Genomic DNA, 15,745 nt, shown 5'->3' on the forward strand with positions numbered 1-15,745 from the left:
ACATTAGCTTACGTGCAAAATTTCAACGTTCTAGGTGTATAACTCTTTGAAATACAGATTTATCGAATTTACCACGCCCCCAATGGGCGGAGATATGTCCGCCATAGCTCGCGACCTTGGGTGGTGGACGCGGATCGCCATTCCAAATTTTAGCATTCTAGTTCTTCAACTAATATGATTTCTGGCATATCGGAAAATGCATTTTCCGATTCGCCTCGCCCCTAGTGGGCGGATCGGGAAAATTTTACCACTTTACAAATCAGATATACCCCAGTATGTGTTCTAAATTTCAAGTCTCTAGCTTCAACAGCGCCAAAGAAAATCGCGTTCATACGGACAGACGGACAAGAAGGACATTGCACAAAACCAATATACTAATTCACTTTCGTGAATGAGTATAATTATTGTCGCCTCTTGCCGGCTGGTTGGTATTAGTACATGTAACTATTTGGATATCCATCAGTGTTGCCAAATCTGCTTTTTTCCCGTCAAATCTGGCTTTTTTGAAAAGCCGATTGCGGGAAAAATTCCAAAACAGCGGACACCGGGAATTCTGGATTTTTTAAAGTATAATTTGCTTTATTTCCGCTTTTTTATTTATTGAAGAAATTTTCGTATTTTGTATAGATAATTCGTATGAAGAATGAAGTTTTCTTCATTGTAGTTAAATTAAAACCAAATAGTTCAGTAATTCAATTTTCAATGAACGAACCAAGCGCTAATAATATGGAACTAACTAAACTAGGATATGATTTATATTTAATTCAGAACAACCTATTGTGAACAACAATATCGAACTTTTTGATTCTATGTAAATGAAACGAAAAGATTACAAAATGTATGCAACTCTTTTGATAGCGTGTAGTACAAGAATTTATGTGTTGCCGACAAATTTTCAAATAGTAAAAAATGTCGATTCCTTTTCATGCATAAATATTTTTGGAGAACATTGATAGTATTGAACCCCAATATAAGAACATCCACCCAATTCAGTACGAAACTACTCAAGACGCTACAGAGTTTTGAGTTGAGAAGCGTGTTCTAAGGGTTTGATAGGATATAAGAAATTTAGGAACTTGGCCACTTTTGCATTGTTTTCTTTGCCAATGCCCAAGTGGGTAACATTTTTCGTCAGATCAATACTGCAATGCTTAACTCAATTTCAAGCATCCGGTGAAACATATATTATAAAACTTCACAGATACGGCTTGCGGTGTTTTAAGAAATGATGCCATGATTATAAGTTGTTAAAAATATATTTAAATATCAATCAAATCAAAGTAAAAAACATCAGCTTTTTTTCCGATTTTTTCACAAAATTTCGGCTTTTTTCAAAAGTATCTTCCCACTAAAAACAGCTTTTTTGGCTCAACAAAAATTGGCAACACTGGTATCCATATAGGCTACATTCATATTGCTTCACACACTTATTTTATTATTTAATTTAGAAAAAAATGTGGAGCTTTTTGGCCATTCAAATATTTTTTGATCGTTAATAAATCACACCACAATATTTAGAAAAAAAAAACTGTTAAAGCTCTCCAAAGCTTTTAACGGTACTTTTTTTTCTTAATAAACACACAAACATGTGTTTTTCGCGCGTGTATTTTGATCTGCTGCATGTAGGGTTTTGCAGAAATTTAAATAAAAAATCTATAAAAGCAATCCAGCTCAATATTTACTTACAGTTAAAATTCGTTTACAAATATGTAAATATGTAAAAAATGTATAATGTAACTTAAAAACAATGATAAGTGTCTTGAGACACTTTTGGGGCTCTAAGCAATTTTTTTTGCCAGCAGCTACGTCGCAACTGCTTGCAATTTTGTGTGTACATTTATTTATTCTATGGATTCTCTTACCAGAAAGGGGCATATTATAAAGATGGCAAACCGGGTTCGATTCAAGTTATCCGATTTAACTGATGAACAGTTATTAGAATTGTTTGAGACAGTCCCTTCCGATGAAGAAATGTCGGACATTGAGTCAAGTGACGACGACGAAGATCATCTAAATGTTGTAGAAACTCTTATGGCTGCTGTAGAGAATGTTAGCACAATATCATTTGCTTGCAATGATGAAGAAAATGTGCAAAATAATGACCAACAGCCTGAGCCTGTTAGGAAGTCCCTAAAAAGACCACGATCGCCACTACCAACTATTGGTATAGTAGGCGTGGCTTTGCCATCTTCTGGTGGCTTTACTGGTACTGGTAAGAAGGCAACATTGCGATATGTTATTATATATTATGTGATTAGCTAACTAATATCTTATAGGTATTGAATCAATAGCAAAGGAGCCGAGCAAAATTATGTGGCGTCAGAAATCTATGCAGTTGCATGTGAACAACGTTGCTTTTGAAGGCGACTCTTCGTTGCCGGTTGAAATAATGAAGCTCAAAACTACTTTTGAGATATTTTGTTATTTTTTCGATTCCAAAATCATGGGCATGATAGTCGAAGAAACCACACATACAGCTCTAGTGGAGAATATAACAAGATTCCAAATGAACATTGAAGATGTTCATCATTACATCGGAATTTTGATATATATGTCAATATATCGCTACCCGAGTATGAGAAGCTACTGGGGAAAAATGCCATTCGACCCATTGAATCCAGTATGAACCGCACAAAATTCGAAGCAATTAAACAGCACCTGTCATTACGCAATGAAAGCCAGTGTTTCAAAAAGGGTCAACCTGGCTTTGATCCATTGTTTCGCACTAGAAGATTTGTCGATTATCTTAATCAAAGATTTGACTCAGAGCCAAAACAACCACGCCTTTGTGTTGATAAACAAATGTGTAGCACAAAGATGAAACATCACTTACGACAATATATGCCCCATAAGCCACATAAATGGGGTATTAGCTGTTCGTTTTGTGTGATTCATATGGCTATGCATACCGATTCGAAATATATAGCGGAGCAGGCGATAATATTGTAATACCTGGTCACCCAAATGTTAGTGCTTTGGCCAACGTAGTAGTACGTTTGACCAAAACAGCACCACATCGTGTACTTCGACAATTGTTATACCTCTTTGCCTCTAATGGTATATTTGTGAGCAAAGGGCCTTTATAGCCTTGGCACAGTGCGTGCAAATCGAATGCCCAATTGCAAGCTACCTGACGATAAAATTATTAACAAAAAGCCCAGAGGTTTCTCGACTGAATTCGTAGGCCCGTCATACGGAATCGAAGTCAGTAATGTACTTTGGAAGGACAGCAGGGCCGTTCGCTTATTCTCAACTTATATAGGTGTTAAACAATTTGCTGCGGAAATTGTTTAAATGAAAGTCCACTTAAGACTGGCCGTTATGACAGGAAGACAAAGCAACATATAGAAATTGAGTGCCCGCAAATTATTCGGGAGTATAACGCGTCGATCTCATGGATGGACTTATGGGCCGTTATCACATCAAAGCTAAAACCAGAGATGCTGCAATTAGAATTTTTATCATTGTATTGATATGGCCGCAACAAATGCTTATATTCTTTATAGGCGAATCCAAAAACAAAACGGGATCAGTGACAAATTGATGCAACTTCCCGATTTTCGCGAGTCAATTGCTGAAGGATTGGTGGCGTTTAAAAATAAAAACCGGTCAGCACCCTATCTGAACATACAGTCACTATCTTTGCGAACAGACCGGTCACCTTTTTCCCAAACAAAACAATTAATTCAGACTCCACGGGCACGACCATCACAGCTTTGGCTTAAACTTGGAAAAAAAAACTTTACATCCAATAGCGGAATTACATTTTGACCAAGTCAACCACTTCCCGAGTTGATTGGATCGGGAAAGTAAAAGACGGTACAAGCTCTGTAAATCATCGCAAACTCAATGCATTTGTGAAAAATGTAATTTACATTTATGCTGCACTTAAACAAAAAATTGTTTCAAAATATACCATACGAATAAATAAATTTAACATTTCTATTCAATACTTTTTTTACGCTCAGATGCCCAAGAGTGCCTTGGGACACTTATTACCTTTTTTGCACCTGGCAGCTAAACGAAAACTTCTAGATTTTTTCTGATTTCATTTTTGAGTTTAGAAGCCTTTATTCACTTTAAAAAAATGTTCTTTTTATTTTCCTCCAATAGTTTAGAAAACAGCATTAGAGGGTGAAGTCAGGCCATAAGCAGGTGTCAGCGTTCACTAAACATGGCTCGCCTCATCTTGGCGTATTGGACATGTATTGTCCCTGGGTAACTACGACAGCGCATCAGCCACTGCTTGAGTCAATTTACTATACATGAATATAGGTCATAAATATACATATATATATTGCGAATTGGTGTATGTACCCGGTGTGGAGCCTCTGCATCCGCTCGATGCACGGCTGATTGAGCGTGTCGTACATCCGGACGTCCTTGCAACGACGCTTGACATTTTCCAGCTGTCCAAGAAGACCCGGATATGACGCCAGATGAAGCACCAGAGACCGAACTACGACGAGAGTCACCCACAGACGATTCTTGAATTACTTAAATCAGAAACCGAGGCATTCTCCACCCTATGGTCCAGTTCGTTTCTGTGTCAGGGATGTGCACTTTCATCATTACGCCGGCTTTCCGCCGTCTTTCCGCCGTAGCCATTCATTTCAGAAAATGCATTTTGTAAGCGTTGAATTGCCAACAGAACAGCAGCAACTGCGACAAGCTCTTCTGATTTTGTAAGCATCCAAAGTGTCCTTGGCCACCGATATTGCAAGTGTACGTCAGTCAATTGAACAATCAGCTAATAAATTACAAGACCAACAACTTTTGCAATGCTTTCTCGATCAAAACTGAATATGCTCAGAAGCGATAGATAGCAATTTATCAAAATTATAGCCCATATACATATTTTGGTAAACAAAAATCCGAATTAGTTACGGATTGATGGAAAAACTAATGTTAATACTTAGTCTTCGTCATTGAAACCACTAAATTTAATAAAAGGTCCTTTTCGAAACTTTGTCATTAATTTAGAATTTGCGTTTTAAGATATCCAACTGTCTACAATTTCCTCGTGACCAAAGCGCTTCAAATAGCTCCGAAAGCATCCATGGCCCGAGAGGATCTGCGAAAGATAGAAGTTAACCTCGCCGTGTTTGCGGTTAACCCATGGTTCGAGCTCCGGGATGAGCTCGTGCAATGCTGTTCGCCCTGATAGCGTTGTGTCGCACAGGCGCGTGCGAATTCCGCTCCACGGTTTCGGCGACCAGGTACTCCAGTGGCACCATGCCGGCTATGACAAGCGCGGCATCATCGGAGATAGTCCTGAAAGCGCAGCTGACCTTTATATCTGAAACCCTTTATATCTGCTACATCTTTAAAGCTAGAGTCTCCAAATTTTAAATGTATGCTTACATATATGCTTTTTATACAATTTCGGGTTTTGTCACAATTTAACCCCCCCCCCCTTAAATCCACCCCCTCACCCACATATTTGTAAAACACGTATTTCAAATATTAGAGACTTATGATTTGGCAAATGCATGCATATCTATCTTATCTGAAAGTGTCATGAAGAAAGTACATCCACAAGAAAAGTTATTAAACAATTAAGTTCCCTTAAAAATCCCACACTGCAGTGCATGCGTGGGTGCCTATGTGTGCGTCTGTGTGCATGTGTGAATAATTATTGAAATATCGGTTTCTCGAAGGGTTCAGGAATGGCAAAATAACCCAGTTGAATATGTCAGAAACCTGATCCAATCGATGGTTCGAGCAGTGAAAATATTGCACGACAAAGTCAGTGTGTGTGTGCTTGCCCGTCGCGAAATCATATTGTTTATGCGCATCAACGCTTTCATACCCTTCCCACGAATATCCATCGAAACGCTTACATTTTGTTTGCATGCGCGTGACAAACGCTTTTATGATTTAGGTATACCCTTCACTCAAAGAAAAGAGCTGGGATCGTCGCGAACAAATTTCAATTTTTGTGCGCTGCTGAGTTCGGTGATTTGAGAGACCATAGAGAGAGATAGAGAGAGAGAGAGAGAGAGTAGGACAAATAGCGCATTGCTGTGCTTCATATAAGAATGGGACCATTTCGCTTGAACGCTTGCAGCGCAAGCGCAATTTTCATATTTTTGGAGCGTCAGCGTCCAAAATTTACAGCTACGCTACTTATGGCTCGTTCCATTGATGTGTCTTCGTGGGGGCGTAGCGAATCGGAAAACAAATTTTTCTACAGCATTAAAGCTAGAAACTGAAAACTTAGCAAGTGAGCCAAAATGAATGGCTCACTGAACTGAGCCACTGAGCTTGTTCCTTCAAGATGGCTCGTTTTTACTCACTAGCTTGTTTTTGCTCACTCCTTCACTTTGTTTGCGATCATTATCGGCTCATGAGCTATCAGCAAGTGAGCCAGTGAGCTAAATGAGTGAGTTGGTTGGATTTCACAAAAAATATCGAGTGAGCCGGTTCACGTCAATGAGCTGTTTTACCCAAGTATAGTACAGAGAGAATCTGAGAAGTATCAAAAATATTTTGCGCCATGCATACGACTTACCCACGGTTCAATTTCCGGAATAGGTATATGCGTCTCTCGTCCTCTCGTCGAGCCATTGTGCAATATAGCTCCATCTGCTTGTGCTCCGTAGCCTCGTCCAAACTGTTAAGTATATACACTGGCTCACAACTTATTTCGTGCAGCGGTATAGTACAATTTTAAAGCCGTATTCCCGCTAAACCAGTAAAGATATCCCAAAAATTTAAATGGGGTTTTATTTATTAGTCATTCGATATGTATTAAGGTACTTCATTATTTTTCTATTCTAAAAAATAATATTCAAAACTAAAGAAAACTAAAATAACTGGCTTTTTCCATGCCACGGCTTATTTCGTGCACTTCATTTTCCATGACTATATTGCCCAAATATTCTTAAATTAATACTTGGGTTGACTTCCTTTTTGTTTAATCACCTCTTTTAAGCGTGATTCCATCCAGTTTAACAATTTTCGGGTGATTTCGCTGGAGATTTTTGGCCATTCTGCCAATAGGGCCGTTTTGAGGTCATTTCGCCCACAAATTTTCGATAACGGTTAGTTATGACCACTGGACTAGTGGATTGACCACATTTAGACAGTTCCAGATCAACCAAGACTGGACAATACCCGATTTATGTTCCTGGTCATTAGCCTGACAAAATCGGGATCACCCTTCTAGAACAAGTGTTCGGTACTTTGGACCGAACTCTCCTTTGAAAAGAATAGGTACATATACTTGTCCACATTACCATCTATGAAAACTAAGTTTCCATCTCCCGAAAACGTCATACAGGCCCAACCATGACAATGCCGCCGCCATAGTTGGTTTTAGGTGCTGATTGGTGCCAAACAGATAAGTCGAAATTTAATATATATATTTTTTTTTTTGAAAGTCAGGTCTGCCTAAAGCTGTGCCATAGATTGACTTGACTACGTTTATTTATTTACTATAATAATACTAGTTGTCCCGGCGAACTTCGTACCGCCTAACAGTCCCTATATATATAAAACAAAGTAGAGTTTGTTACAAAACTTATAATTCGAGATCTGCTGCACCAATTTTCATGGTTTTTGATTTGTTGGATTTGTCTCTGCCCCGAATTGGAAACAGGCATTGTATTTTTGAGTGTTCGCTAGAAAAGTAGGGAACGCAATGGCTCTGGTGGCGGGACCACTAATGGCAATGTCACTTTACCACTAAGGCAGCACAAACCGGGCGTTTCACCAGCAAACTTCAATGCGCCACAATGCTGGCAAACAACGTCCATTGGACCAATGCAAACTAAACGATTCAAGCTATAGTCAATGGTGCAATCATATCGAAACGCTTCTCGATTCAAATCAATCCTTGAACCATTTCTTATTGCCATTTCACGGTCTGCCTCTCTTTGAGAAGCACGAATTAAGGCCCTTCTTTGCTGGGTACTAACGCGGAGCCTTTCTCGGGCGATTTCTCGCTCTTCGTCAGATAATTGACTCGCGATATTCCGGGAAAGATTAGATCTTCTGGGACGCGGCATTTTTATTAATAGTAATACTGCCCTCGCACAAAACCATATAAAACAATCGAGAAATATAAATATAAATAATTTACACAAATTTATGTTTGAGACAAACAAATACCTGAACATTCGAGATATTTAGCTTTTGTACGCACGCGCACAATTATTATTTATAAAGTTTAAAAGTCCAAAAATATAAAAAGCCAAAAATACACTTTTTAATAATTAACTTCTTTTTTTTTAATTTCGAATTTTGAATTTTTTATTTATTTTTGATTAGTCAGGTTTTAATCTTTTGATTTTTTTTTAATTTTTGCAGATTTTTGATTTGAAATATTTTTCTTTTTGATTTGGAAAAAAATTTTTTTTTGTTTATTTTTATTTTTATTTTTTTTTGAATAGTCTTTTTTTTTTTTTTTTTGTTGAATAGTCAGGTCTGCTCGAGACTGTGCTGTAGGCTGACTGACTACATTTGTTTATTTACTTCTATACAGGACCGAAACTGTCACTGTTGTCAAGGCTACTGAGTATAAATGGAAATTTGAATCTTTAGGGAAAAAACCGCGTTTTTCAAGTATTCGTCAAATTTGTTCAGTATTTTAAAGATCTACTGACCTACTCGTGGCGGAGACAAATCCAACAAATCAAAAACCATGAAAATTGGTCCAGCAGATCTCGAGTTATAAGTGCTAAGACACTTTTACACAACTCTCTTTTATATATATAGATTATAATATTATATTAATATTATTATATTATTATTATAATAATACTAGCTGGCCCGGCAAACGTTGCATTGCCCTATCCATTATTTCTAGGTAAAAAATTGTTGAAAGCTATGTTGTTCAGGTTGGGATACACTCTGATTAATTTATTAATCGGATTTTCATTCATTGGTATGGTGCAAGAACAAATAATGCGGATGGTTTGCCAACACGTGAGCATGCCACGTACAATTAACCATGAGAAAAACTCGCATTTTCTAGATTGAGGCCACAAATAGTCAGTGGCCCTGTGATTGGCCCTGTGATTTGTTGATCGTAAAAATTGTATTTTAGAACCCCTAATAGGTTTACGACTTTTACAGCTACTCTCTACTAAATTAAGAGTGATAACTTTTTTTGTGTACCAAAAGCAAACAGAATGAAATGTATATAAAGTTAAAATGAAAACAATGATTGATTTTACCATTCAATTAATCATTTTGATATAAAAGTGATATCCGTCGTCTCCTTGCCAAAACATCAGCGGGTATTGTAAAGCGTCATATGAACGTTGCGTTTCAGATATTCTTTGTAGTTGCCCAGTACTGCGTCGTGTAAGCACAATATCGCGTGCTTCCAAGCTTTCACCAACAATCAGGATTGCCACTTCATCGATTGTTGGAGCATTAAATGTGCGTTCATGTATTCCAGCTGGTCTTTTATCTGCTCTGATTACTACTTTATAGTCATCTCTTGGCATGCGCTCTAAAGCAGTCTTGTACAGCTTGACCAATGCATGATGTTCGTGAAGCATTTGCTGCAAATCTTGGAGAATTGCTCTTTTCATAGCTGTGTTGATTTCTTGACGCCGGTCAAGTTGTTCTTCCATATTACCCATGAAGTATATTTGCAAGAATTTGTGCTGTGCATCTTCAATAGGTTGCAATGATCCAATGCAATAGCAAATCTGGCCTTGAATCTTTAAATTCAAAGCCATTGTTATAGTTAGATTTACAAACCCTTTTCACAGAAATCTAACAGACTACTTTCTAAATTTTTTTTACAATCATAGAAAATAAGAACGTAAATTACCTTAAATGTCGGATTATATCCGCGTTCTTCAATAATTTCCGCCCTAAATGAAGTCATTTGGAAACAGGCATTGTATTTTTGAGTGCTCGCTAGAAAATGTCGTGATTCTAGTGTTTCGCTATAAAGCAGGGAACGCAATGGCTCTGGTGGCGGGACCACTAATGGCAGCACAAACCGGGCGTTTCACCGCCACAATGCTGGCAAACAACGTCCATTGGACCAATGCAAACTAAACGATTCAGGCTGTAGTCAATGGTGCAATCATATCGAAACGCTGCTCGATTCAAATCAATCCTTGAACCATTTCTTATTACCATTTCACGGGCTGCCTCTCTTTGAGAAGCACGAATTAAGGCCCTTCTTTGCGCGGCGCCTTTCTCGGGCGATTTCTTGTTCTTCGTCAGATAATTGACTCGCGATATTCCGTTGCCTAATTGCATCATGGGTCCGCCGGTAAAGATTAGATCTTCTAGGATGCGGCATTTTTATACTCATTCACGAAAGTGAATCAGTATACTGGTTTTGTGCAATGTCCGTCTTGCTGTCCGTCTGTCCGTATGAACGCAATCTATTTCGGCGCTATTGAAGCTAGAGACTTGAAATTTGGAACACATACTCGTGTATATCTCCAATTTATAAAGTGTTAAAATTTTTCCGATCCGCCCACTAGGGGCGTGGCAAGTCGAAAAATGCATTTTCCGATATACCGGAATCTGCATCGACTACCCAAGATCACGAACTATGGCGGATATATCTCCGCCCATTGGGGGCGTGGCAAATAGGATAAAACTGTATCTTCAAGAGTTTTACAGCTAGAGCGCTGAAATTTTGCACGTCAGCTAATGCTATGATTCTATAAAGTCTGAAGATAAAATTATAAGCCTACGCCCATTAGGGGCGTGGCAAATCGGACCTGAAGATATAGTGATTTTTATACCCTGAACCCATTTTCAATGGGAAATCAGGGTATAATGGTTTTGTTGAAATGTATGTAACAGGGAGAAGGAGGCGTGGCAGACCCCACAAAGTATATATATTCTTGATCAGGGTGACGAGCTGAGTTGATTTGGCCCTGTCCGTCTGTCTGTCCGTCTGTCCGTCTGTCCGTATGTATGAACGCGTCGATTTCAGAAGATATAAGAGCTAGAGACTTCAAATTTTTTTTCAAATGCCCGTAATTACAGCGCGCATATGAAGTTTATCATTAAAAATCGATAACTCATCTCGATCTTTTTTTATCGATAAAAAACCTTATCGAAACCCAGTTATAAAATTATATCTTCTACACCTTTATTGCTAGAGTCTCCAAATTTTTAATGTATGCTTATATGCAATTTATACAATTTCGGTTTTTGTTAAAATTTACCCCCCACCTCTAAATTCACCCCCTCACCCTCGCTTTTGTAAAAAGCGTATTTCAAATACTAGAGACTTGTGCTTTGGCAATTACATGCATATTCATGTTATAATCATAATCTAAAAGTTTCATGAAGATCGTACGTCCATAAAAAAGTTATTAAACAATTAAGTTCTCATAGTAAGCGCTCACTGCCGCCCATGCGTGTTTATGCTTGGGTGTGTATATGTATGTAATTGTTTGTGTATGTGTGTGTGTGTGTGAGTGTGTGTATGTGTGTATGTATGTGTGTATGTATGCCTGTGTGTGCGTGCGTGTGTGTGTGTGTGTGTGCGTGTTTCTTGTGTAAGCTGAAAGACGCGAAAAATGATTGAAATAGCTATTACTCCAAGGGTTCAGGGGATCTCGTAGTCGAGTAGTCTCGACTAGAGCTTTCTTACTTGTTTATATTCTGTTATATTTTGGACACTATTGATGCTAGAGACCTCAAATTTTGTATATATACTCGGGCTGATCACCCAAGACCAAAAAGCTTTGTCGGATATATGTACGCCCACAGGGGGCGTAGCAAACCGCAAAAGTTTATATCTCCTAAAGTATAATAGCTAGAAGCTTTAAATTTGGATAGTTGAGTTACTGGTAGCCTCCTCTATCGATGCCTTGAAAAATAATTTTTACGTCTCTTTAGGGGCGTGGCATATCAAAAAATACCCTGTAATTTTCACATTTTTTGAGCGTAAGAATTCAAAACTTGCATTTAGGTTACCGGTTGCTCGTTCTAAGAACTGGCTAAAAATGAGAAGCTTACGCCCAGTAGGTGCGTGGCAAATCGGAAAAACCTGTATATTCTACAGTATTAGAGCGAAACTTAACGACTAAATTGTTGATGGGATGTGAATGAGTATTCCGCAGTCGGTAACGCCCGACCGCAACGTTCTTACTTGTTATTAATAGTAATACTGAATATGCCCTCGCACAAAACCACATAAAACAATTGAGAAATATAAATATAAATAATTTACACAAATTTATGTTTGAGACAAACAAATACCTGAACTTTCGAGATATTTAGCTTCTGTACGCACGCGTATTATTTTTATCAAATGTGCTTTTTTCTATGAATAGTCCGGTTCGCCTGGGGCTGTGCCGTAGACTGACTGACTACATTTGTTTATTTACTTCTATACTATTGTATAATATGAGAGCAGGACCGAAAACTGTCACTGTTATCAAGCCTACTGAGTATCAATGGAAATTTGAATCTTTAGGGAAAAACCGCGTTTTCAAGTATTCGTCAAATTTTGTCAGTATTTTTAAGATCTACTATCCTACTCGTGGCGGAGATAAATCCAACAAATTAAAAACCATGCAAATTGGTCCAGCAGATCTCGAGTTATAAGTGTTGGAGCACTTTTACACAACTCTCTTTTATATATATAGATAGATAATATAAACATAGTAAATTATTTGACGCCTACTTTGTGCAGGAGTCAAGTGTGAGTGTTACATTAAATGTGTAGTGAATATAAACAATAGAAGTTTAGACTAATTATGTGTTGGCTAATGTATAGACAGGGGTACAAAGGTGTTTGTCCTAAAAACCAGTGTAAAATAAGCATTTCGACTGAAACTGAAAACTTTTCACAAATGCACATTGGGCAAACGAGCCGATTTTTCGAAAGTAAAAAGCAGTTTTAGGATAGTAAACCTATTTTAATTAAAGAACTCGAATAGTTTCACTAATCATAGAACACATAGACCGGACAAGTAGTGTACAGATTTTTGCACACTTGCTGCCTGTAGTAATTTTTAGAGAGCAATTTTAGAGCCCCGAATTTGCGTTTGGTAGATGTTTTGAGCCGCCCACACACATACATACGTTTGATTGTGTGTACGCAGGGGCCGCGAGGCTCACAAATTATGGGGTAATCATTGTAGAAGCATTTGTGTGCCTATGTGCATGTGTGTATGCGCGTGTGTGTATGCATGGGACATGAGCATTGGCGTGTGCCTACCACAACTTAGAATTGTATGAACGATTATGAGTTCAAATTTCAGACTCGCGTTTATATTTAAGTATCTGATTAACTCAAGTGACAAGTGCACTTCCCAATACATTTTATAGGTATTTTTTACTTGCATAATTTTTGTGATATATAAAGGCTGCATCCTTTTAAATAGGTCCATTTAACCAACATATGTATGAAAGTATGCTTACTTTTAAAAAGGTAAATTTCACCTGTATATGTATTTACATATATGCAAAGGTGTAAGGGATCGAAAACCGCAAACGTTGCCTTGCCCTATCCATTATTTCTATAGAAAAAAAACTATTGAAACCTATGTTGTTCAGGTTGGGATACAGTCTGATTAATTTATTAATCGGATTTTCATTCAAGCACCTTGTGGTAAACGACATTCTTCGTTTTTTGGTCAGGTGCAAGAACAAATAATGCGGATGGTTTGCCAACACGTGAGCATGAGAAAAACACGCATTTTCTAGATTTGAAGCCACAAATAGTTAAGGATTGGCCCTGTGATTTGTTGAGCGTCATGGCGAAGGCAAGACGAATCGGGAACTGATTTCATTTAAACTCAAAAAGCATATCTGTGATGATCATAGTTATAGTTAGATTTACAAACCCTTTTTACAGAAATCTAACAGACTACATTCCAAATTTTTTTTACAATCATAGAAAATAAGAACGTAAATTACCTTAAATGTCGGATTATATCCGCGTTCTTCAATAATTTCCGCCCTAAATGAAGTCATTTGGAAACAGGCATTGTATTTTTGAGTGCTCGCTAGAAAATGTCGTGATTCTAGTGTTTCGCTATAAAGCAGGGAACGCAATGGCTCTGGTGGCGGGACCACTAATGGCAGCAGAAACCGGGCGTTTCACCGCCACAATGCTGGCAAACAACGTCCATTGGACCAATGCAAACTAAACGATGCAAGGTGTAGTCAATGGTGCAATCAATCGAAACGCTGCTCGATTCAAATCAATACTTGAACCATTTCTTATTGCCGTTTCACGGGTTGCCTCTCTTTGAGAAGCGCGAATTAAGGCCCTTCTTTGCTGCATAATATCGCGGCGCTCTACTCGGGCGATTTTTCGTTCTTCGTCAGATAATTGACTCGCGGCATTCTGTTGCCTAATTGCATTACGGGTCCGATGGGAAAAATTAAATCTTCTAGGACGCGGCATTTTTATACCCTGGACCCATTGAAAATGGGAAATCGGGGTATAATGGTTTTGTTAAAAGTATGTAACAGGGAGAAAAAGGCGTGGCAGACCCCACAAAGTATATATATTCTTGATCAGGGCGACGAGCTGAGTTGATTTGGCCCTGTCCGTCTGTCTGTCTGTCCGTCCGTCCGTATGAGCAAAAGGATCTCAGAAGATATAAGAGCTAGAGAGCTCTGAAATTTGGCATGCGTACTCGTGTATACCATAGGCAGTACGAGTTTTCTTTATTTTTTCGATAACTCATCCGATAACTTTTTATCGAGAATAATCGAAAAATCGACTTGGTTTTTTCAGCCTAATTTGAACACTTTTAGACCTGGCGTCTTCAAATTTGCGTTGTATATAAAGTTAATGGATACAAAGATTTTATAATTTACAGATTTTGGATACCACGCCCTCTTCTCCACCAATTTGTAAAAAACGCATTTCAAGTACTAGAGACTTGTGCTTTGTAATGTACACACATTTTACCCATATATTACGCTCTAAAAGTTTCATTAAGATCGTGTGTCTACAAAAGAAATTATTCAACAAATAAATTCTCATAATATTGCCCACATTGCAGCGCAGCCTAAGCGCTGTCGCTGCTTACTGCGCAGCTAGCAGAGCGCAGGCTTATGCGTGCGTGTGGACGCATGTGTATGCATGTGTATGCATGTGTGCATAAAAGAAGTGCAGAATGATTAGAATTTCAGCTTAGAGGGTTCAGGGTATCTCCTAGTAGAGCAGTCTCGACTGGAGCCTTCATACTTGTTTTTTTTTTTTGGGAATACCAGCTCAGGGGATCTTATCGAGTAGTCTTGACTAGAGCACTCCAACTTGTTAAACTGTAACGTAGTTTACTTTTGTTTTCTTTAATGTATTTTGTATCGATTCGAATTTAATTTGTATTTCTATCTTGAGTGCGAGTATCACGAGTCGCATCCATCTCTAGTCGCATGTAAGGATTACTTCACACTACATTTGAAAAGACTTAAGTGGTGAAAGGCAATTCGTCCCCTTTCCCTGGCATGTGGAGAATTTCATTGTAAGCTACTCTGTAACAAATCATTTTCCAATATGCCAGAAATCATATTAGCTGAAGAGCTAGAATGCTAAAATTTGGAATGTAGATCCACGTCGACCACCCAAGATCAAGAGTTATGGCGGATATATCTACGCCCATTGGGGGCGTGGTAAATCGGATAAATCTGTATTTCCAAGAGTTTTACAGCTAGAGCGCTGAACGTAAGCTAATGTTATGATACTTTAAAGTCTTATGACAAAATTTTATGTCTACGCCCATTAGGGGCATGGCAGAGAGAGAGCTCTCAGTGAGAACTAACAGACGTGTTTACTTTTGTGCTC

General features: G+C 38.3%; 1 protein-coding gene and 1 long non-coding RNA gene across 6 annotated transcripts in view; one reads left to right on the forward strand and one right to left on the reverse strand.

Moving 5' to 3' along the window:
* Window positions 1-15,745, forward strand: part of LOC6586324 — a 157,869-nt gene that overhangs the window by 91,393 nt on the left and 50,731 nt on the right. The window lies entirely within an intron of this gene.
* Window positions 1,029-6,970, reverse strand: LOC122757914. Its single transcript, XR_006358107.1, has 3 exons — window positions 6,959-6,970; window positions 2,702-2,705; window positions 1,029-1,083 (listed from the first exon to the last, which is right to left on the reverse strand). It is a non-coding gene; the product is annotated as an uncharacterized LOC122757914 (long non-coding RNA).

This window comes from Drosophila mojavensis, unplaced genomic scaffold (assembly GCF_018153725.1).
Source record: "Drosophila mojavensis isolate 15081-1352.22 unplaced genomic scaffold, ASM1815372v1 contig_136, whole genome shotgun sequence".
Classification (NCBI taxonomy): Eukaryota; Metazoa; Arthropoda; class Insecta; order Diptera; family Drosophilidae; genus Drosophila; species Drosophila mojavensis.